The 23609-nt window shown below is 50.7% G+C and overlaps 1 pseudogene; it reads right to left on the bottom strand.

Moving 5' to 3' along the window:
• LOC123096881 (uncharacterized) overlaps positions 1 to 9091 on the bottom strand; it is a 56833-nt pseudogene extending 47742 nt beyond the window's left edge.
• Between the last annotated feature and the right edge of the window lie 14518 nt (positions 9092 to 23609).

Below are 23609 nucleotides of genomic sequence, written 5' to 3' on the forward strand. Positions count from 1 at the left end.
GCTCGTCCCACACATGCGCTCAAACTTTATTTGGTCTAGCATGGGACACATCTATATCTATACCCCTATATAGTGTGCGCATAACTTTGAAAGTTGGTCGCTGGATGAACCAATCCGACGGTACAGAGATGGCAAATCCGACCACTACTGGCCGTTGGATATCATCTACATTCCACCAGATTCTACCACATGTACAATCTAGAAGACTCCATGGTTGAACTTAAGCATAATGCACAAACCTCAAAACACAAGCACTTCTACTTTGTTCTAGAATCTTCCATATCTTAATTTCCCAAACTTTTTTTCTAAATGAATTGTCACTTTTTTGTTTTTACTTTATGCTTTACAATGCACAATTCCATGAATCTTAAAATAGATTTTTATAAAACTAATTGATTTGGGATGAGATGAACTATAAGAATTAAACGAACATCTACATCATGCATACATGACTCAAAGCTTACATGCTATAGTGTGGTATTTATTCTAATTTGGTTACCAAATCTCATGCGTGCAATGCACGTCTACCTTACTAGTAACAATAGGAAACCATCATTGTCAAACACTTCTCGTTGTTGGGTCAAAGGGATAGATTGTGTGGGCCCCCCTTATTGTCAGTAAAGGGTTGTATATATACCTTGGGGAGCCCACAGATATGTGTCGTCTCTATAAGCCGCACAAGGGAGTCATGCTCGAGAAGAACACCCTTCCCCCAATACCCTGCATGCAACCTGAAAAGGGTTTATATAATCGCCATGACAGGTCAAGTCAATCATTCTTTAATTTTTTAGAGCAAAAACTAACCCATAAAAACATAGTAGGTTTATATAATCGCCATGACAGGTCAAGTCAATCATTCTTCAATTTTTTAGAGCAAAAAATAACCCATAAAAGCATAGTCTACAAATTAGCAAAACAAGGATCCCAAGGTTTATATAATTGCCATGATAGATCACTATAGAGATCAAGTGAATCATTCTTTAATTTTTTAGAGCTAAAAATAACCCATAAAACATAGTAGGTTTATATAATCGCCATGACAGGTCAAGTCAATCATTCTTTAATTTTTAGAGCAAAAACTAACCCATAAAAACATAGTAGGTTTATATAATCGCCATGACAGGTCAAGTCAATCATTCTTCAATTTTTTAGAGCAAAGAATAACCCATAAAAGCATAGTCTACAAATTAGCAAAACAAGGATCCCAAGGTTTATATAATTGCCATGATATATCACTATAGAGATCAAGTGAATCATTCTTTAATTTTTTAGAGCTAAAAATATCCCATAAAAACATAGTAGGTTTATATAGTCACCATGATAGGTCAAGTTAATCATTCTTTAATTTTTTAGAGCAAAAAATAACCCACAAAAACATAGTCTACAAATTAGCAAAACAAGGATCCCAAGGTTTATATAATTGCCATGATAGGTCACTATAGAGATACAATATATCTCTATAATGACCATGTCATGGCATTTAAATGAAGCTTGAGATATGCAACTTCCCACTAGGTCACCCATCCTTGGACTACTCCAGCCCGAGCATGCTTAACTTTTGCGTTCTATTCGACTAGGCTAGCCAGATGGGAAGCCGTCCCTTGCTGATAATAATTGCCTCCTTGCCATTAAGGCGTTTCACGCTAGTCACCCCATGGGACCTACTCCCTCCTATCACACACATTTGTGCTTTTAGAAACTGTGTGGGATATTTACATGGCCGGTGTGTCGCCGCTAGCCTTCAATGAGCACTGACACTGATAGCGGGAAAATGATGGTAGTAGAGGCGGGAAACCAATGAGAGGAGTGGCGAGAAATGGTAGCCTGTTTAGAACACCTAGTAGAGAAGGTAGCGTGAGCTAGCACGACGCATGCGCACAGTGATTAACCTTGTACTGGATGTGCCGTCGAAAGGGCTCAAGGTTGCCATTCCATCTAGGAGCTTCCAACGGTGCACACATATGATCCGTGGCGTTTGGCTTCTGGCCGATCAGAATGCACGACACAGATCGCGCGTGCAGCAAGGGGGGCGGGGGGCATCGGCCATGGTTTGGCAGGCACATGGCTTTCGTGAGTGAACCGTGTGGTATTTGAAAACATTTCGTGAGAAGAATCTCGGTTTTTAAATACCCGTAAATCCAAAACTCACCCGAAAATCGTGAAACCTGGCATGGTGTCACAACATAGCACATATATGTCGAGGAATTTTTTTGTACATTGTGGCGCAAGTTTTATTACAAGCCTCTTAAAAACCGGAGCTTCTCTCAAAGAAGCCTAGTGGTTCCGATAGGGAAACGTGTCCCCCTTGTGGGCGAAACGTAATCACCGCCTCTTTTCGCCTTGTATTTTCTTCTATGGGCAACATGGAACGATAGGATATCTGTGCTGAAATTTAAACTTATTCACGGTTCTTTTGGACTTTTTATACACTAATTGAGTTTCCTAGGCATTTAATGTCCATAATTCAAATCTGAACTTCAAATACATGCTCCAGTTCACCAAAATGGCTAGGAATTTATACATGTGTCCTTGGGTGCTTGTTTAGGTCCCATGCCAGGAATGGGACGAATTACAACCGTACCCGCATCTTGGCTCGTCCTCAAACATTTGGAATCTCGGTTTTTAAATCCCCGTAAATCCTAACTCACCAAAAAGTCATCAAAGGTGTCATGGTGTCACGTCAAGGCACATATATGTCGTGGTAAAAACATTGCCCAATTTGGGCCAAGCTTTATTTCAAACCTCTTAAAAACTGGAGCTTCTCTCAAAGAAGCTTCGTGGTTCCGATGGGGAAATGTGTCCTCCTTGTGGGAGAAATGTCATCACTGCCTCTTTTCGCCTTGTATTTTCTTCTACGGGCAACATCGAACGACAGGATATCCGTGCTGAAATTTAAACTTATTTAGGGTTCGTTTCGCTTTTTTATACACTAATTGAGTTTCCTAGGCATTTAATGTCCATAATTCAAATCTGAACAACAAACACGTGCTCAAGTTCACCAAAATGGCTAGAAAAATTATACATGTGACCTTGGGTGCAAGTTTAGGTCCAATGCCAGGAATGGGAACGAATTACAACCATCCAGTGTCCTGGCTCGTCCTCAAACATTTCGAATCTCATTTTTTAAATCCCCATAAATCCAAAACTCACCAGAAAGTCATCAAAGGTGGCATCGTGTCACGTCATGGTAGATATATGTCGTGGTAAGAACATTGCCAATTTGGGCCAAGCTTTATTACAAACCTCTTACAAACCGGAGCCTATCGCAAGAACCCTCGTGGTTTCGATAGGGAAACGAGTCCCCTTGTGGGCCAAATTATAATTGCTCCCTCTTCTACCCTCGTATTTTCTTCTACATGCAACACGGAACAATGGGAGATTCCCGCTGAACTTTGAAATTATTCAGGGTTCGCTTGACCTTTTTTATTCATTAATTGAGTTTTCTAGGCATTTAATGTTCATAATTCAAATCCGAACTACAAATACATGCTCCAGTGCACCAAAATTGCTAGAAAAAACATACATGTTTACTTGGGGTGTATGTTTAGGTCCCATGGAGCAAATGGAACGAATTCAACTGTCTCGCCGTCCTGGCTTGGCCACTAACATTGCGAGTCTCAGTTTTTAAATCTTTGTAAATCCAAAACTCACCAGGAAATCATGAAACTTGGCATGGTGTCACTACATGGTACATATAATTGTCCAATTTGGGCGAAGCTATATTACAAGCCTCTTACAAACCGGAGCCTGTCGCAACCCTCGTGGTTCCGGTAGGGAAACATGCTCCTCTTGTAGGCGAAACGATATTCGTTGCCTCTTCTCGCCTTGAACTTTGTTTTCTACAGGCAACATAGAATAACAGGAGTGTCATGCGGAAATTTGAAACTGTTCAGGGTTCGTTTGGCCAATGTATATATTACTAATTAAATTTTCTGCGCATTTAATGTAGTCCATAATTCAAATCTGAACTACAAGCACATGCTCCATGAAGCAAAATGGGTGGGAAATCATACATGTGTCATTGGGTGCATGTTTAGGTCTCATTTAAGGAATGGGAATGAATTAAAAACTTGTCATCGTCCTGAAACATTGAGAATCTCGATTTTTGTCACATCCCTAGCTCCTGGCGATGCACTAGGCTAGATTCATGTGTGCATCATGTTTAAATTTTGCCTAAACTTGAAATGGGGATGTTCAAACCCCAGCACCAAATGAAATCAAACTAGGATCACAATGAAATATTTTCAATGATCCCAAAATGCCTTTGGAAATGTTCATCATTTCTGATAAAGGTAAAAACCTCTGCCAAAATGATAAACATATTTCTAGGTCATTTGTGGATTTTTGAATTAACTCATATTGTATTTGAATTGGGGCATTTAAATCCTATAAATATTTTAAATGCTCTAATAATTCTGAAACTAGTTGAGGGCTGTTGGGAATAATTTCAACAGTGCCCACAAATATTATCAGGATTTTTGGAAATGCTCTAGCATTTTTAATAAAGCCAAACACAATTACAGAAAATAGAAAACAGGAAATGGAAAAGAGAGAGAGAGATATAGGCCTCAAGCCACTTACCTGGACTGGGCCGGCCCACCTGGCCCATGCCAGTCACCACCTACCTTTGCCAGTAGGCAGAGGAGGGGGACAGCGCACCGCCGCCGAGCACGCGCCCGCGCCACCTCCTGCTTCCCCGGCCCCTCCTGGCGACGCCACGACGACGCCCCGAAGCCCCTGTCTCCTCTCCCTCACTCGCTGCGCTCTCTCCCTCCCCTCTTCCCTTTCTCTAGCAGCCACCCGAGCGCCACCGAGCTAGCCGCTGTCGCCCGCCTGACCACCGTCCTCCCCTCAACTCCCCACCTCGTCTGCAAGCTCCGGCATCGTCCGCTGCTTCGCCCCACCCTGGCCCCGAGCGCTGGGACGGCCTACAACGCCGGCTGCTTCATCTTCTTCCTCCTCAGTCGCCGAAGGCCGCGCCCGTCGATTCACCGCCGTCTCCGCGTCCCCGAGCTCGCCGACCTGCTCGTCCGACTCGCCGTGAGCCACTAACCCGAAGCCCCCTCCTTAGCGCTCCTTTTGCACGCTGTAGCCGTCGCTCTGCCGGAGACCGAACCGCGCCGCCGCCCGAGCTTCTCGCCACCGTGGCCACAGTCGTCGTAGCTCCCAACCAAGCACACCCACGTGCTCACCGCGCCGCGTAGGTGTCGTAGGAGCTAAGCACGCCACTCCACGGCCACCGCGGTCGAGCTCCTCACCATCGCCTCCGGCCACCCCAGGCCCGACTGGTGCCACCGCCCGACGCGCGCTGGTCTGGGCTCTCGAACGAGCCCAGCCACGCTGCGAACGGGGTACCACAGCCCGCGCCCGAGTGCCCCGCCGCGTCCGCTGCCGCCGGTGGCTAAACGCCGGTGATTTAGCCCCGGTTGACCAGGGATTTGACCCCCCTGGGTCATTGACATGTGGGCCCCGGCCCCACTGGCATTTTGGTTAAGTTTAACTTAAGGCTAATTAACTATATTAATTAGCTGAGTCGATGACATATGGGACCCACTCTCAGGTTTGACTTTGGTTAGGCGTTGTTGACCAGCTGACGTCACAGTGACGCAGTGCTGACGCAATAACTCATTTTCTGGATTTTTATTATTCAGGAAATTCCAGAAAATGCTATAAACATCTAAAAATCATAGAAATTCAACCGTAGCTCCAAATGAAACAAATTATATAGGAAAAATGATTAGAAAAATCCAATCTATCCATCTGTACTGGTTTCATGCATGTTAGAGCAACCTAACCTTGCTGTTTAGATGAAACAAGATAATGCACTTATATGAGCTCATATTTTGAGTTTGCATTAGAATCGTTGATTTAAATGAACTCAAACCACCCTGTTCAAATCTGCATTAGCCAAAACACACTCATATTGCCATGTCATGATCATGCATCATATTGTTACATTGCATTGATTGTGTTCTTTCTTGTTTGCCGGTATTTATCCCCCCTCAGTAGACGTGGTTTCGACGTTGTGATCGTTGACACTAATGAAGACTCAATGCTATCTTCAGAAGTGCCAGGCAATCAAAACCCCCTTGTTCATTCCGATACAATCCCACTCTCTCACTCGTGCTCTCTTTTATTGCATTAGGACAACAATGATTCATCTATTACATGCTGCGGTAGTTGAACCCCTTTCCTCTGCATGACCTTTCATTGCCACAATAAATAGATGAAACCCACTAGCATGAGTAGGAGTTGTTTGAGCCCTGATGTGCCTACTCATTCATGCTTGTTGTCGTGCCTGCTATTGCTTAGAGTTGTGTCAGGTCTGATTCATAGGGAATGAATTGGAAAGTTGTGAACATGTCCTACTGTGGGAGAGCTAAGTGTGTGAACACGATTTGGTAAAGGTAGCTGTGAGAGGCCATGTAGGAGTACATGGTGGGTTGTCTCATTGAAGCCGTCCTCAGGAACTGAGTTCTGTGTTTGTGATCCGTGAACAGTTACTACCACACATTGGAATGCTTAAGTGCCCCTCTCGACTTATTAATCAACATGATCTCTGTCCAGGAGTTGCAACTAGTTTCTGGTGTTTGTAGGTAGTGTTAGTAGTCTACCAAGTGGCACCCGGTACAGGTGGGCTTGGGACAGACTAGGCACCGTGGCCGGGTATGCCAAGCATCGCCCGTTTGGTGGGCTTGGAACCCTGTACACATCGTTTGGGGCCGTGAGCGACACCCCGGCCGGATCTCCTTGCGGATGGAACCCGAATAGGCGATAAACCTGGACGAGAGACTTGTGTGGTTAGTCAGTTCATGGCCGACTCCCTCGCCAGGCTTCCGCTTGAAGGTTGCCGAGGTACACGACGTGTACATGGTGGTAAGTGGCGAGAGCGTGTGTGACGAGGTACACCACTGCAGGGTTAATATGATCTATTCGAATAGCCATCTCCGCGGTAAAGGACTTCTGGGTTGCCTATAACAGTTCATAGACAAGTGAAAGTGGATACTCTAAAGTGCGCAAGATAAGCATGAGTGCTATGGATGGCGCTCTCGTAGGGAGATGGGAGCGGATCCATAGTGGTGTATTGATATGGTGAATATGTGGACTCGTGTGCGCCACCTCAAAAGAGTTACTTGCAGTCGTAGTTCAGGATAGCCACTGAGTCAAAGCTGGCTTGCTGCAGTTAAACTCCACCACCCCCTTTGTTGATACCGATGCATCTGTAGATAGTTCTGATGTAAGTCTTGCTGGGTACATTTGTACTCACGTTTGCTTATTTTATGTTTTGCAGAGAGACGTCAGTCTTGCTAGTAGTTCCGTGTGGACTTCGACGTTTAGCTTGATACCTCAGCTACGATCTTGTGCCCTCGGCAAGATCTGGTAGATAGTCAGGCTTCTCAGCCTTTTTCATTTGTAGTTGTCTGTACTCAGACAAGTTAAGCTTCCGCATGTGCTTGTTGCTTGTATGCTCTAAATGTTGGGTCATGAGACCCATGTTTGTAATATCTGGCTCTTCGGAGCCTAATGAATAAATACTCTGAGTCGTAGAGTCTTGTTGTGATGCCATGTTGTATTTGCACATATCGAGCATATTGTGTGTATGATTGAAATGCTTGGTATGTGTGGGATCCGACAACCTAGTTGTTTATCCTTGGTAGCCTCTCTTATGGGAAAATGTAGTCTTGTGATTCCATGAGCCATAGTAGTCCGCTACAGCCCGGTTCACCAGAGTCCTGCTAGCCCAGCACTAGTGCTCCGGACACTGACTGGCCGGCATGTGATTCACTTCGTTCCTGTGTCTGTCCCTTCGGGGAAATGTCACGCGGTCACATCCGGAGTCCTGCCTAGCCTGCTACAGCCCGGGTTCCCGGAGTCCTGTTAGCCCAGAGCTACAGCCCGGATTCACACGTTGCTGACCGACATGCTCGATGTTGATTCATGTATGCCTATCCCCGTAAGTTAGTGCCACTTTGGGTTCATGACTAGTCATGTCGGCTCGGGTTCTCTGTCATATGGATGCTAGCGACACTATCATATACGTGAGCCAAAAGGCGCAAACGGTCCCGGGCCATGGTAAGGCGACACCCGTGGGAATACCGTGCGTGAGGCCACAAACTGATATGAGGTGTTACCGGCTAGATCGATGTGACTTGGAATCGGGGTCCCGACAATTTTTAAATCCCAGTAAATCAAAAACTCACCCGAAAAACATGAAACTTGGCATGGTTTCATGACATGGCACATATATGTTGTGGTAAAGAAATCGTCCAGTTTGAGAAGAGGCGCACACATTAGTAGCCAACGAATACCTTTTTGAAACAGAAAGCTGAAACATTAATATCGCAAACAGTGGTATTATATTAACCATGTCAAAATTTAACCATACTCGGTGGAGTGCGTGCAGATGTTTGATCAGACGGGACGAGCGTGAGAAGTCTGCCGTGCAGGCTCGACGGGACGCGTGCGAGCAATCCGCTGCGCAGGCTCGACGGGATGCGTGCATCCTATCCACCTCGCAGGCTTGACGGGACACGTGCGACTAGCAAGGCCGCCCATGCTCACCGGGAAGCGAGGTCTTTGACCTCCATGCACCAGCCGCCGCCCGCCATGCTCACAACTTCTCCATTAATGGGATAATTAAAGCACCTGGACGGAGGGTGTTTTCTTGTGATCCCATGGAAGTATTTGCTTTGTTCGTGTTTTCAACTCGTATTCTGGCCTAATTTAAATTACCACATAGGGCAACGGATAATACGACCACAAATAAAATGGCATCGGATAATACAACAACAAATTTACAATGGCGCAGATAATTATTATCTTACATATTTCGGATAATTTAAAATGCCACATGCGGCAAAGCCCGGAAGACACGGGGGCAAGAGCAGAAGGAAATTGTAGACAATGACCTGTGTCGCTACTGTCTCTACTCGTCGATGGATCACCGGGCGATGACATCCTCCAGCTCCTTCTTCAATACTTCACGACTTTGCTTAAAAGCAGCCATGGATTCCTCCACCTCTTGCTCGCGCTCGATCGGGAGCTTCCTCAAGTCACCCATCAGTTCCTCGATGACTGTTGTCAGCGTCATCCCTGAGCCACTGATCTGCTCATGCAGCATCTTCCAGCCTGCGGCCTCCTCCTCCTTCTCGGCGGGCGCCTTGAGGAGCTTCGCATTGTCACCCATGAGTTGCTCGACGAGGTCGGTTGCCTTGTCAACCGAGGCATCGCTAATCTTGAGCAGCCTCATCAATCCGTCGATAAGCTCATGCTGCTTAGTGATGCCAGCGAGAATATCATCGTCGCCGGCCAAGGACTTCAGGAACGCCAGCTCGTCGCGATGGCCGATGCCACGGGTGCACTTGTGAGAGCCCTCGCGTGCCCAGGAGAGCTCGTTCGAGGGCTCCGTGGCGCGCCAGGACATCTTTGCTGTGGTCGCGGTTTCCCGGCGGAACCTCTCTAGTGCTTCCGCGGCCTTGGTCTTTGCTCGCTGGTTATATGTCCACCCTAAACTCCTCCTACCAGTCATGGCGGAATGACTCGACAGGACAGACCAGTTTTGTGGGTGATGAGGAGAGGAACTGTGAACTGATTTTTGAGTGGGTAGTTTTTATAGCCCGGTGCTAAGTGTGAACACATATTAGTTTGATAGGTGTGAATAGATTTGCAGTTACTTATTGCGTTGTAATCTGCAATGTGACGAGAAACAAGGTCAAAATTTATTGATGGCAGAAGGTTGACCACGTGGTTGCTCACCATTGAGGCAGCCGCGGCGCGCTCTGTTCACGTCCGTCCAAGCGTTTTGCTCGTGATTGAGGAAGCCGGGGCGCGCTCTGTTCATCCGAGTCGGCTGTTTGCCATGTATCACACACATATTGTTGAGTTGAACCGTTTCTGTTGTGTTCCCTAATCAAAAACAGTTCATCCGAGTGAACCATATGCCGTATATCACACACACACCTTGATCTGGCTAACCATTTCTGCTGCACTCCCTAATAGCAAACAATTCATCGGAGAAACTGTATGCCGTATATCGCACACACATTGATTTGGCTGTCCATTTCTTTTGTTCTGCCTCATCACAAACAGTTCGAATGGATTAACTGTGTGCCCTACATCACACACGCAACTAAAATCTGAACCGTGTTTGATGGCTCCGCCATCGCAAACATTTGGACCTTTTTGGATGGTTTTTTACATCCCCGTTTGCGATTAACGCATCGCACATAGTTTCATGAAAGGGTCTCTGATCGTAGTGCCGCGTTAGCAGCATCCTGCAGTAGTGATATCATCTTTCAAAATGGAATCATGAGTCATAGGAAAAGAAATATGTTTATCCTTATGAACAAGAGTATACTGATTGTTTCTACCATGGTGTATAGAATTTTTATCGAATTGCCATGGCCTACGAAGTATTAAGGAACATGCTTGCATGGGTACCACATCACAATCAACAAAATCAGCATATGTAGTGATACTAGAATGCACACAAAGAGTACGTGTTACCTTAACCATGCCACTATTGTTGAACCATTGGATGTAGTAAGGATACGGACGTGGTCTTGTGGTGAGAGGGAGCTTCTCCATCATCTCCATGCTAGCCATGTTGTTGAAACTCCATCCATCAATGATGACACGGAGATAGCGTTCCTTCACAACTCCCTTTGTATGGAACAAACTATGCCTCTAATTTTGCTCAGCTAGTGTTACCTGCACACTCAAAACACGTTGAGCAACTAAATTCTCATACCTGTAAACGTCTTCGGCAGCCATGTATTGCGTATCTTGTTCAAAATCATCTCCACCATGTTCTTCACTTGTAATTTTTGGATTCCCGGCTCCGCAGACCCTGGATAGACTCAAACTCAGGGGTCCGTGCGAAGAACTCAACCTCCCCAGTCCGCCAACTCGTCGATCCCATGGTCTAGAGGGATGAACTGGAAGGAAATGGGACACAACAGTTTACCCAGATTCGGGCCACCTTGCGGTGTAAAAACCTACTCCTGCTTTGTGGTGGACTAGCCTCGAGGTGGGCTGAGGATGAACTAGTACAATGGAAGAACAACCTCAGGAGGTGTGTTCTTGGGTGAGCTGGTGGGTCTGAAGATGGACTGGATCCGATCCGATCCCTCTCCACGGTGGTGGCTAGGCTCTATTTATAGTGGCCTTGGTCCTCCTCTCAAGATGAAGGAGGGAAGGGATCCCACAATGGCCAAATTCGAAGGGAGACAACTAGTACATCTTATCCTTACGAAAGCTGGTCTTCGCCTGCAAAGCTTCTGGTCATGACGCCATGGTGGGCTCGATGATGACCTCCGTCCTACCGTCCTGGCGGTCTTGGTCTTATAGCATGGAAATGGAAACCTTTAGTTGATTCCTCAGGAATCCGCGCCTATGCTTGCCTCCTTAGCATCAATGAGGAAACCTGCTGCTTTGGGCCTGCCTGGCCTTGGTTGTCATGGCTTGCATCATCCGAAACCTCGGGAAGTGAGGGCTTCCATAGAAATCTCCACTCCTCGGGAGCTAGCCTGAGGAGGCCGCTCTTTCTGGAGGTCTTGAAGTCGTCCGCCTCGCGAGGCTTGGACCCTTGCAACGGTCTTGTGCTCCTGGTGCTGAAGATGGGTCGTACCAGGTCATCGACGGAGCCATGCGATGGGCCGCAGGCAGGCAAGTCTGGGTACCCCGGTTCCCAGAACGCCGACTGTAGCCCCCGGGCCCAAGGCGCGCTCAGACTTGGCTTCGAGGTGAAGCCAAAGGGCAAGTGCGGAGCGCCGTGGGCCCCAACCGCCTGTGGGACAAGTTGACATGTGGTGCTTGGTGGGACGTGGGCGCCTCCACTTCCCCATGCAGCCTTGATAACTTCCAGGCTTGACGGCTGCCTGTTGCAAGCGCAGCTTTGCCATCATTGTCCGCCGTGTTCACCCTTGGCTCCCCCTCTTTCCTGTGAACTCGCGGCTCTTCTCCCAGATTTAGCGTCGTGCCAATCCTCCCTTGACGCCATGGCCCCGAGGTCGAAGAAGAAGGGCAAGGCCTGCGCTCCTGCCGAATCCCGGCTGGGTTTGGAGCCCGCTCTCGATCGGTCGACGGTGATCAATCGGGAGGGGCTAGACAAGGTTCGGCCGGCTCTTGCCACCTATTCCAACGAGTGGAGGGAGACGACGGTCTGGCCTGCCTCCCAGGCTATGATTGACATGGAGGCCACCGAGATCCACATCCTTCTTCATGCTCTCCTGGCTGGCTTGGTCCCCCCTTTCTCTGATTTCTTCAATGCCATAATTTCGCATTACCAGATCCAGGTGCTGCATCTGGACCCCTGGTCCATCACCCTCCTTGCTGCCCCGTTTGTCGCCTTGTTCCACCATTTCACCTCGCTCCACCTAGTCGATGACCGCAAGCGCTCGGGATGCGTGGCCTTCCAGGCCGTGGTGGCGACAGCTGGCTCAGGCATCGACTTCACGCGTCGCCCGGATGTGAAGGGATTCCGGAAGAAGCGGGTGTATGTGGATGCCGGCACGCTCAGCCCCCTGTTCCTGCTCCCGCGAGCGCCGGTGGGACCCAGCTCCGGCTGGGGGCACGTGAAGCTCGTCGACTGTCGAATCGCCCACGTCTGGTCCAGGTTGGCCAAGTTGAAGAAGGTCGGGGTGACGGCGTCGATGGTGGTGAAGGAGTTCGCCCGGTGGTGCATCGCCCCGCTCCAGCGCCATTCTCGCCCAATGTGGGCCTTCACCGAAAATAAGGATCTCATGAGGCTCTAGGTGCCTTCGCTCCCTTCCAAGATGCCGCGTGCGATGCTCGAGCTCCTGACAGGCGACCCAGCGCCTGCCGTGCTTCCGAAGGAGGGCTGCCTCTTGTACCAATGCTCGAACAAAGAGGACTTCGTGAGGCAGATGCCCCTCTTTGACGAGTGGGGTCTACGCCCAAAAGGCCTTGAATGGCCTCACGAGAATCCCATCTTGGTGGCTCCTGTCCTCGCCGACCCAGTGGCGCGGCCCCGAATGTGGATGCAGGGGGGCGAACAACACTGGGTATTCCTAAGGCACACTGGGGAGCGGACGTCGCTAGGTGCTCCCGAGGTGGCCGCTCCAGGAGTTTCGGTGAGCGCTCCTGAGGTGGCCGCTCCTGAGCAGGTGTGGCCCGATGCTCCTGAGAAGACTGCTGGTGAGCAAGTGTGGCCTAGTGCTCATGAGGAAGCTGCCCCTTAAGCCGCAACAAGCGCTCATGAGGTGGTGGTACGCGGCCCCGCCGCCAAGGGTCATGCTCCGACCCTCGGCTCGCTTCGTCTGAACCTTGGAGCACTCCGCAAGAGGAAATGGCTCTGGAGCTGCAGTGGCGATGCCTACCGGCCCCTGAAGTAGAGAAAGTACATAGCCATAGACAAGTAAGTGCCTCATCTTTGTGGTTTTCCGTGTGTCGCATCCCTTCCTGACGCCGGCTCCTCAGGATCCCTTCGGCTACGGTGACGAAGCTTCCTGGGGAGTTACCACTGGAGGAAGGGACCAGTCCGCAAAGCGGATGCATAGCTGGGAGGCTGTGAGCCTGTGCTCCCAGCATCCTTCCCTTGTGGTCACTCCTAGGGCGTGGACGGTGTCCCGCAGGTTCCTCCATTGGTCATCACCGGTGGCTAGGCAACCCCAGCGTCGGCTTCATCTGCTGGCGGCGAGGCCGTGCCACCCAGCACCCTCGCCGAGGCCCGGGGATCGGCTGAGAAAGCGTCAGTCACCAGCCCCTTGCCGGGGACAGGCGAGCCACTCCGCGCCTCTCCGGCAGCCCCCGACACGGAGGAAGGGCTCGACCGTGCGTTGGAGCTTGCGCGCGGGCGCGACACCGTCCGCCATGATCTTCTCCAGGAGGCGATGGGCGCACTGAGCCGGCTTGGAGGAGAGCTCGTGGATGTTGACGCGCAGCTTGAGACGAACGGCCTCCGCTTGGCGCGCGAGTGGCACCAACTGAAGGTCACCATCAACCTCGGGCAGCTGCAGCAAGAGCATGCCCGTGCGGACACAGCGGTGTCCCGCGCCACTTCTCACGAAGCTTGCGCCCGCGCTTGGGATGAAGCTAGGGCCACCGACTGCCGTCGTGAGGCAGCCGAGGAGCGGGAGAGGGAGCTTCGGGCTTCGAACGCCGTCCTCGAGCGGCAAATCTAGGCGCGCAAGGCCGCCCTGGCGGCATCACCGAGTGAGGCCCCCTCTGATGAGAAGGAAATCCAGGAATGTGAGGACGCGCTGGTGCATGAGGTCTTGGAGCACAGCCTGGAGCTCGAGCGGCTGAAGGTGAGGGAGCGCCAATCAGCTGCGGCTGAGGACGTCGTTGCCCCTCGGGAGGCTAGGATCCAGCAGGAGGTTGATCAAAAGGTGGCGAAGATTCGAGCGGCTCTTGTTGATCAACACCGCGGGGAGTTGGAGCTCCAGGAGAGTCACTTCGAACTACAGCAGGATGAGCTTGAGGGCAGAACCACTGCCTTCAGGATGAAGCTGGCCAGGGCAGAGCAGTCAGATAAGGCCCGAATGGGCTGTCTGCACGCGGACAATTTCTTTAGACGTCAACCGTTTTTCCGGCGGGTAATTAGTACCGCCTTGATTGTGTATTTTTATAATACACGTAACATAAGAATATCACCTTGCTTTATTAGTAGGTATAGAGTATAGATACAGATATAGATATAAATATATGTACGTACCATCCCTGGAGTCCGTGCCAAAGTTTGTCGTCGACATGATGGAGAACAACTCGAGGGCGTTGAGGATCGGCGGCAATGTCGAGGAGAGGGCTGCCAAGGAGACTCAGGGCTCCGCCCAAGCCGACTTGGCCACCGCTCGCGCTGACCTGTCCTCGCATCAGCAGCAGGTCGAGGCCGTCTTGTCCCTCGCGGAGAAGATCGTGAACGAAGCCTGCCACCATCGGACGATGCAGCGCGCGCGTTCCTTGATGCTCAAGGACCTCAGGGTGAGAGCCAACCAGGCCTTGGACACCATCTGCAAGGAGAGCGTCTCTCACCCGCACGAGGATGACGAGGCCAGCCACCTCCGCTTCTTGACCCAGATCATGACCTGTCTAGAGGACCGGGCCGTGAGGGATCGCCAGCTCATTGGAGAGAGAAGTCGGGGTCTTCTCGGGCATGCGTTCTGACACGTCTTCGGTCACCTCCTCAACCTTGACCCCCACTTTGACCTCAACACTGCGATAGCCCCTGTGCCCAGGGTCATCCAGGACAATCAGGCGAACTGTGTGGACGACCATGTGGACGACCTAGTCGCGGAGTTCGCTCCTGAGGACGGCACGGTCGTGCTTGCGGCCGAAGGGGGCGACGCGGATGATGATGATGAGGACGATGCCGGTGGTAGTGCATCTGACTTGGCCTGCATTTCCCTTCCTTCTTTGACCCGTATACAAAAAACCTTCGGAAACAGCCCCGCGAGGCGTGAAAGCATTTTTTAAGGGGGGCCCTTATAATGTATGAAACGATGATGTGCTTTTGAGATAGATTCTAGTACGCACTGTCGTGAACCAGGAGGCTGCCAACCCGAGTAACTACTGCGACTTATCTTAGGTGCTGCAAGCCTTGAGCAGGTTGTGATGTTGTGGAAGCACTCCTCTGCCGAGGCGGGCCCTCTGGGGGCTCGCGGGGATTAAGCTTCCTGGGGCGCTTGCTGGCCCGGCCGAGAGTGCCTCGCGAGGAGCCGGTTACTGGATTACAGCAAGGCTGGCCCGAGCGTGCTCGCAGTGTGCACACCACGCCCAGCCCCGCTCGTGAGGCGCTCACAGGGGGGTAGCAGGCGCGATCCTTGCTCTCAAAGACAAACCAAAAGGAGATAAATCACCACAAACTAACAAAATTCCCCCTGTTTTTCCTTTGATAAACACACGAAACTCCAAATCTCATTCCAAAAGACGGCAAATTGGGTTACAGAAAGAGAGCGAGAGCAACAGCCGCGTCTGGCACCTAACTAGTCTTCTCACGAGCGCGGAGCTAAGTGCTTCCACTGGGCGTGGGCATAGTCATTGGGGGACAGTGTTGAGGTCCCGCGCAAAGCATGGTGCTTCCACTTGGACAAGGTCGGGAGCCCCCGTGAGGCCCGAGGGCGGCACTCAGGAGACTCCGGGGCATGTACAACCCCAACTCATTATTACCTGAGATTGTCACGAGCGGAGATCTTCACAGCCTCCTGGCGTTTGATGAGGGCCCCGACCTACGCCTCCCCCGACCATCGTTGGGGCATCCGAAAACCAGGATGAGACCAAGGGGCAAGGGGGACGCTGGCGGTATCCCCGGTGACCGCAGGTCCTCCACCAGGGGAAGGGCTCGCCGGCGCCTTCCCCGGTGGAGGACCTACCTTCGTGCGGTGCCTTGCTCCATGCAGCACGGAGGAAGCCCTAGTGCCGGGCTCCCCCCGCGCAGCCCCTTGTGCATCCCGTCCGCATGCAGTGGGGCCACCATCCCGAGGTCCACGGCTACCGATGTGGCTTGATTCACCTACGGTCCATGGTTAGCATAATCGTGCTCCTGAGATATTGGTTGTACCCGGTGGCCGCTGTTAAAGACGTCGGTGGAGCTCTGGGCAGCTCGCGAAGAGCCTCGACTTCACGCGACCCCGACATCCAGGCTGACGAGGAAAGCGGGCAAGGGCTTCTTCTTGACGCATACAACAAGTCTGCCAGCGGAGTGCGGGGACGCCTGAGACCGCGACCCTAGAGTCGTCGCCTGGCCGTCCGGCGCCGTTGCTTGCCAGGCTTGGCGCCAGGCCTTGACGATCGTAGGGTAGCGTCTCGACGTGGCCCCAGGAGGGGCCTCCCGGCCTTGTCGCGTTCGGAGGTGACGCACCCTGGGTAGGATGAGCGGCGTCGCGGTCCTGGTTGTTGCCGCGGGGTCCTCCGGGTCCCTCGTGGAAGATCGAGCAGGCGTAGCGGGGGCCGACTCGTGCCCCCGGCACCGCTCGCGATGTAGGCAGGGTGCAGAAGTGTGTTGCGCCCCTGTAGGTAGCATCGAGCAGCTCAGCGACCCGCTCCAGCAGGGCGTCGTGGCCGCTCTCCGCCAGCCTGCACCAGAGCAGCTCTCGTGCCATGATGAGCGCAGCTCGCGTGTTCGCCTGCTCCCGGCGGGTGTGCAACGTTGTTGCCGCAACGTAGCTTGAAGATCGCGCGGTAGCGAGATTGCGGCGCAGCGCGGGAGCGAGCGGTGGTGGTCCGTGCCGCCCGCGGCCGACGACATCGGGCGGCGTGCGGACCGTGAGGAGCATGAGTGGAGGTCTTCTTGGGCGGAAGGCGCTGCCCGGGCAGGCCGAGTGGCCCAATGCTCAGCGTGAGCTCGAGGTGCGTCGGCCATGAGAACAGCGGAGCCGTGGCGAGTCGATTGGAGGAAGAGAGGCTCCGACGCACTCCTACCTGGCGCGCCAAATGTCGGATTCTGGGCTCCGCAAACCCTGGATAGATTCGAACTCAGGGGTGCGTGCGAACAACTCAACCTCCCCAATCTGCCAACTCGATGATCCCATGGTCTAGCTCGATGAAGTAGAAGGAAATGGGACACAACGGTTTACCCAGGTTCGGGCCACCTTGCGGTGTAAAACCCTACTCCTGCTTTGTGGTGGATTAGCCTCGAGGTGGGCTGAGGATGAACTAGCACAGTGGAAGAACGACCTCAGGAGGTGTGTTCTTGGGTGAGCTGGTGGGTGTGAGGATAGACTGGATCCGATCCAGTCCCTCTCCACGGTGGTGGCTAGGCCTTATTTATAGTGGCCTTGGTCCTCCTCCAAAAATGAAGGCGGGAAGGGATCCCACAACGGCGAAATTCAAAGCGAGACAACTAGTACATCTTATCCTGACGAAAGGTGGTCTTCGCCTACAAAGCTTCTGGTTGTCTTGGTCTTGTCGTCTTGGCGGTCTTGGTCTTGTAGCATGGAAATGGAAACCTTTAGTTGATTCCCCGGGACTCCGCGCCTATGCTTTCCTCCTTAGCACCAAAGAGGAAACCTTCTGCTCTGCACCCGCCTCGCTTGCGTCATCTGAACCTCACGAGGTGAGGGCTTGCATAGAAATGTCCACTCCTCGGGAGGCATCCTGAGGAGGCCGCTCCTTCTGGAGGTGTTGACGTTGTCCGCATCGCTAGGCTCGGCCCCTCGCGAAGGTCTTGTCCTGTTGGTGCGGAAGATGGGTCGTACCAGGCCATCGATGGAGCCATGCGATGGGCCGCAGGCAGGCAAGTCCGGGTACCCCGGTTCCTAGAACGCTGACAGTAATAAGAGCCAAAGTCTCATCATCATAGTCACTAGCAGACTCATACCCACCATACTCAGTAGCAATCATCACACGCTTAGATGGGCATTCTCTCGCATAATGACCTCCACCCCTGCAACGACGGGAATATCATGTGTTTGCCATGTTGATGCCATGGATGAAGAAGAGCTCTGTACAGGCCCAGAAGTTGTGCTCTCGCACTGGTACAGCGAGGTGCTATACAAACGGTTTTAACCCCTTTCTGCGACAACGTTAGGAACCGTCACCAAGTGAGTGACTACGATAGGGTGGTCCTTCCCACACGACCCAGAAACTGTCGGGGATAGGGAGCCTCGATGCATATACAGTACTCCCTATTCGTGTGTGCTCACATTGCCATCGCATTCGGTATTCTGTGGTGCTACGTTTACGATGCGCTACCCATCACAAATGGTTCACGATTATAGAAGTAGACAATCACACACATTTACTTTTCCTCGACTGTGTGCGTTTTCGATGTAAGAGCGCACACAGTTGTCGCTATAAAACGGCATGCGAAGCTTGAATACATCCACACGATTCATCCGTCGTACCCGCATCGGATGATCGACCTATCGCACGTGTTCTTCTATGACCAAACGTTTGTGATGCGCACAACATCACAAACAATCCATAATAGCAAAGCGTGTGTGATAAGGTGACTATCGCAAACATTTAATAAGAAATAACTAAGTGCGATGCTGTTGTTACTCGCACACATTTTTTTTGGCTGACCGTGTGTGCAGTAGAGATTGATCACACATGTAGTGGATCCTAGAAACGTGTCGGATCTCCACGTCTATCGCAGAAGTTTCGCTTTCACAAACCATGTGCAGTGTAATCCCTAATTTAAAAATCACATGTTTTTAATATGATAGTAGGCAATCACTTATTTCATATCCAACCATGTTTATTACAAATATAGGTTCAACGATGCATAGGTACATATACTGAAGAACTACAGAAGCACCAAGTAAACAATGATGAACCACAGTTGTACTAAAGACTATAAAGAGAGAGGCGAAAGACATTCTGGTTTATGGAGAAGGTGGAGCGGAATGCCCATATTGTGTCGTCCTCCATGCATAATGCGCGCACGACTCTAGGCCAACCCCTTGTGATGGCTGCCCGTCCATCCTTCACTGTCTTCATTAGGACTTCTCGATGCTCATTATAGTCTAGATGAAATACTTTAACCTTCATTGCGTGTCCACCAATCATGTACTTTGCGAGGTAGTCTTGAGTGAACTGCTTCAGGAACCATTGCGAACGAAAAAGATTCAGACATTGTTGTCAAACAACTCATTATGGGCAGTAAAAAGAGGAGGATGCAGAGTTTGTAGTTACCATCCTACAGCTCACTATTGTGTTAGATAGAGCATAAAAAAAATAGTTTGCTTGCCACCATTCATATCTTTTTGATAATAATCCTTATCAGCTTCCTCACTTGATGCTTGTTCATGAATATCTCATTACCCCATACGCAAAAAGGGTTGATGCGTGGATCCTTGCCAAGGGCATATGTATCTACAAGCAACAAGTCAATATTAGAAGCTAACAAGTGTCCAGGCCTGGATCTATATGCACTACATTATGGAACGATGGGGGGAGTACAAGCTGAGGGATCAAACTAACCTCGGCGGAAAATGGTGGCCACTCCCGTTGTTTTCCTGCATAAGTAGTGGAAAGGCATGATAAGTACAGCAACTTTAACTCAAACAAATATAGAAAGGTAAACAACATCCACTACAGAAAAAAGACACATCCATGACATTTTGGGTCGAACAAAATTTTTTCTGTCATACTTATGACACTTCTATGACAATAATTGTGACAAAACACGGTATCATCATAGATGCGGTGGGGTCCTACTTCTATAAAAAAAATCATGACAGGAAATGGGATTTTCGTCCTGGACGGGCCGGAGACGCAGCTGCATGACATTCTTTGGGCCGTCCATGGTGGAAAAAACCGTGGTAGAAGCGAGGGCGAGGAAAATATCGGGGTGTTCCCGGTTATTGTGGGTGGTCGGGGCCGAGCGATGCACGTTTCTCTCGTACACGCATGCGTGTTGGTGCGAGGTGTTTGGCTCTAACTAAACCCGAGCGAGGCATTGTGCTCTAACTGAACCCGAGCGATTGCACTGCAGGCTACGCGTTACCGAACCCGAGCGATCGACCGATGGCTGTTAACTGAACCCGATCGAGCGATTCCTTCGGTACTGTTGCTAACTGAAGCCGGTCAATGCTGCCTCTGGATGAACAGTGAGCATTGCTGGGGGGGGGTTGGATGAACAGTTCCCGGTGGGGGTGGATGAACAGGATCCCGATCGACGAGCCGGTTGGGGCTGGATGAACAGGACCCCGTGGAGGGCTGGATGAACAGGACCACCCCGTGGAGGGCTAGATGAACAGTAGATGGTGGAGAGCTGGATGAATAGTAGCCCATGGAGGGGTGGTTGAACAGGAGCCCGTGGAGAGGGCTGGTTGAACAGTAGCAGGTGGAGTAGCGCGCGGTGGAGGCTGGATGAACAGGAGCCCGTGGATGAATAGTCGTAGGTGGAGGCTGGAGGAGGTCGACGGTGGATGAACAGTAGCCCGTGGAGGCTGGATGGGGTCGACGGTGGAGATGAACAGTATCCCATGGAGTCCCGTTTTGCTGTACGCCACACCCCTCCCGATGAACAGGACCCCCATTTCGATCGTAGCGCTCCAACACAAGTCCGATTCCTCCGTTTTGTGGTACGCCACACCCCTCCCGGTCAACAGGACCCCCGTTTCGACCGTAGGAGGTCAGTTTCCTCTGTTTTGCGGTACGCCAGACCCCTCCCGATGAACACGATCCCGTTTCGAACGTGGCCGGTCGAACACAAGGCCGTTTCCTCCGTTCTGCGGTACGCCAGGCCTCGTTTCCATCGGCTGTTCCGTCCAAGCCCTCCCGATGAACACGATGACGCATTCCGTTCCGACCCAGCCGGTTGGCTCCCCATGAACACGACGACGATGATGTTTCTCCGTTCCGACCCAGCCATGTACACGAGCCCTGGCCGTACGTATGCGCGAGTAGGCGTTCGAGACCCTGCCCGTATGTATGTACGTGGCCATATTTTCCTTCTTGCACACTGGCCGCTGTACGTACGTGTACATGCTACGTGCGCGCCTCTACTACGACATGTGCGCGCCTCTACATCGACCAGTATGTACGTACACGTTCGCGACCAGAATGACAACGCTATGTACGCTTCGACCAGGTGGGTCCCGAATGTCAGGCACTTCCTTGCGTGCGAAGATGTAGCTGGTGGGTCCCAGCAGTCAGGGGGGTGAATGGTTTTTTTTTTTTGCCGAGACACACTTCCTTGCGTGCGAAGATGTAGCTGGTGGGTCCCAGCAGTCAGGGGGAAACGACTTTTTCGCGAAATATGGTGGCCCATCTAGTTGGTCCCCGCTGTCAGGTGGAGGAATAATTATTTTGCGCGTAATAAGGAGGCACTTCCTTGATGCGGCCGTGGACCCACTTGTCAGCCTCTCCACGTACAGTCCACGTTCGATGGAAGCCGTTCCTTGACCACGTTGACCATGCCACGCCGAGAGCACTAGGGCAGTGGACGACGGCGAGGCCTAGGAAGGGGACGACGCGGAGCCAGGGAAGACGCGACAGTGGAAGCCCGCGTGGAGTTGAGTACGAGGGTTCACTGGTTTGGCTGCGGTGTGAGGCTGTCGTCGCCGCAGAATAACAGGGGGTGTGGGTGAGTAGAGGGATGGCCTAGCCAGCGGTGGGAGTAGTAGGGGGCGGTGAGGTCTCCACGGCATCACAGCCGGCCACGGGAGGCAGGAGCACGCGGCATGATCGGCGCTGCTTTGGTCGGCTGGAGCAAGAAGACCAGAGGTTGAAGAAGCACTACGGCCGTTGGATGGACATCGTACGGTCACTGTAGCTATAATTGTTTATATTGACTAAGTTGACCAAGCCCTTGGTACGCATCAACTTAGTAGGCCCACAGGTCAGCCTTCGAAACGGTGCGCCCCAGATGTGAGGGGGAGGAATCATTTTTTGGGCGGCTGAAGCAAGAATATCCGAGATTGAAGAAGAAGCACGACATCCGTTGGATGGACATCCAACGGCCACAGCTGCCAGAACCGTGTGTTGTTGACAAAGCCTTGCATACGCGTCAACTTAGAAGGCCCACAAGTGTGTGGCAGAGAACAGATAGCCCATTTGCGATTTGTAAGAATGTACGACCCATTTTTTTAATTCTAATGGAATTTACTACAGCCCATTTACAGTTTGTTAAAGTACAACCAATTTTTTAATTCTAATGGAATTTACTACAGCCCATTTACAGTTTGTTAAAAGTACAACCCATTTTCTAGCTAGGACAACGATTAATAATTTCAACCAACCGCTCAAACAGAATTCAAAAAAAATTCCTACATTTTTATGGGATCTGAAATATTTTTATCCCAAATTTCTAGTCAGATTAAATATAATTTAAAAATAAAGTTTTATTACGTTAAAATCCAACAAAATATTGCGTGCCCAACAAGTAATGAAATTAAAATTTTCAAAATCCAATAATAATATATTTTTAAACTAATTACGCGTTTGGTGCATTTTCTTATAGTTACTGCCCAGTTATTATAATTACATCCCATGTAGTATGTCTTAAAGGTCCATTTTCTTGTTAAGCCTAATGCATACCTCCTAGGAAAGTTTGTAGCCCAGCGGGGCGGAGAATAACAAGTTGACCCGGATATTGTGTACAACTGTCGGTCCAGTTGCATTGCTGGTATTGAAAAAAAGGCCTGTGTAGTACAGTACAACCTAACATGGCTACTCAGCCCACATTCATCGACGACGGAAAGGCCCAAACAAGGCTTCTGTACAACTTTTTGAAGTCACTGAGCTCAATTAATAACTTAAGAAAAAAGTTAGATTACAGTGGAACCTAATTAAAAGCTGTCACGAGCAAAGAAATAATTCAACGGGTCCCACTTGTGCGTGTGTGTGTGTGTGAGTGTGTGTGTGTGTGTGTGTGAGAGAGAGAGACCCATCGGTCGATGCTCGTAAATACATCTTTCAGCCATATGCATTGCTGATGCTCAGTAAAAACTTATATAGTTGACACAATCATATAGAACATCATAGCACACTGAACTTGCATACAAAAATTTCACGCATGCGGCACAATCAGGATGGAAGCAGTGGATCGCTACTGGTAGGGCTATGTTGAAACCAACGAACTCGTACATAATGGTTCATCGTCTTTATCAATGATAGGGAAATATCTTGTGTGCTGTGCAAAGAAAACAGACACACAACACAATAAGTTCTGCTAGCACATTAAGTTGACATACAGCCCT

Source organism: Triticum aestivum, chromosome 4D (genome assembly GCF_018294505.1).
Source record: "Triticum aestivum cultivar Chinese Spring chromosome 4D, IWGSC CS RefSeq v2.1, whole genome shotgun sequence".
Taxonomy (NCBI): Eukaryota; Viridiplantae; Streptophyta; class Magnoliopsida; order Poales; family Poaceae; genus Triticum; species Triticum aestivum.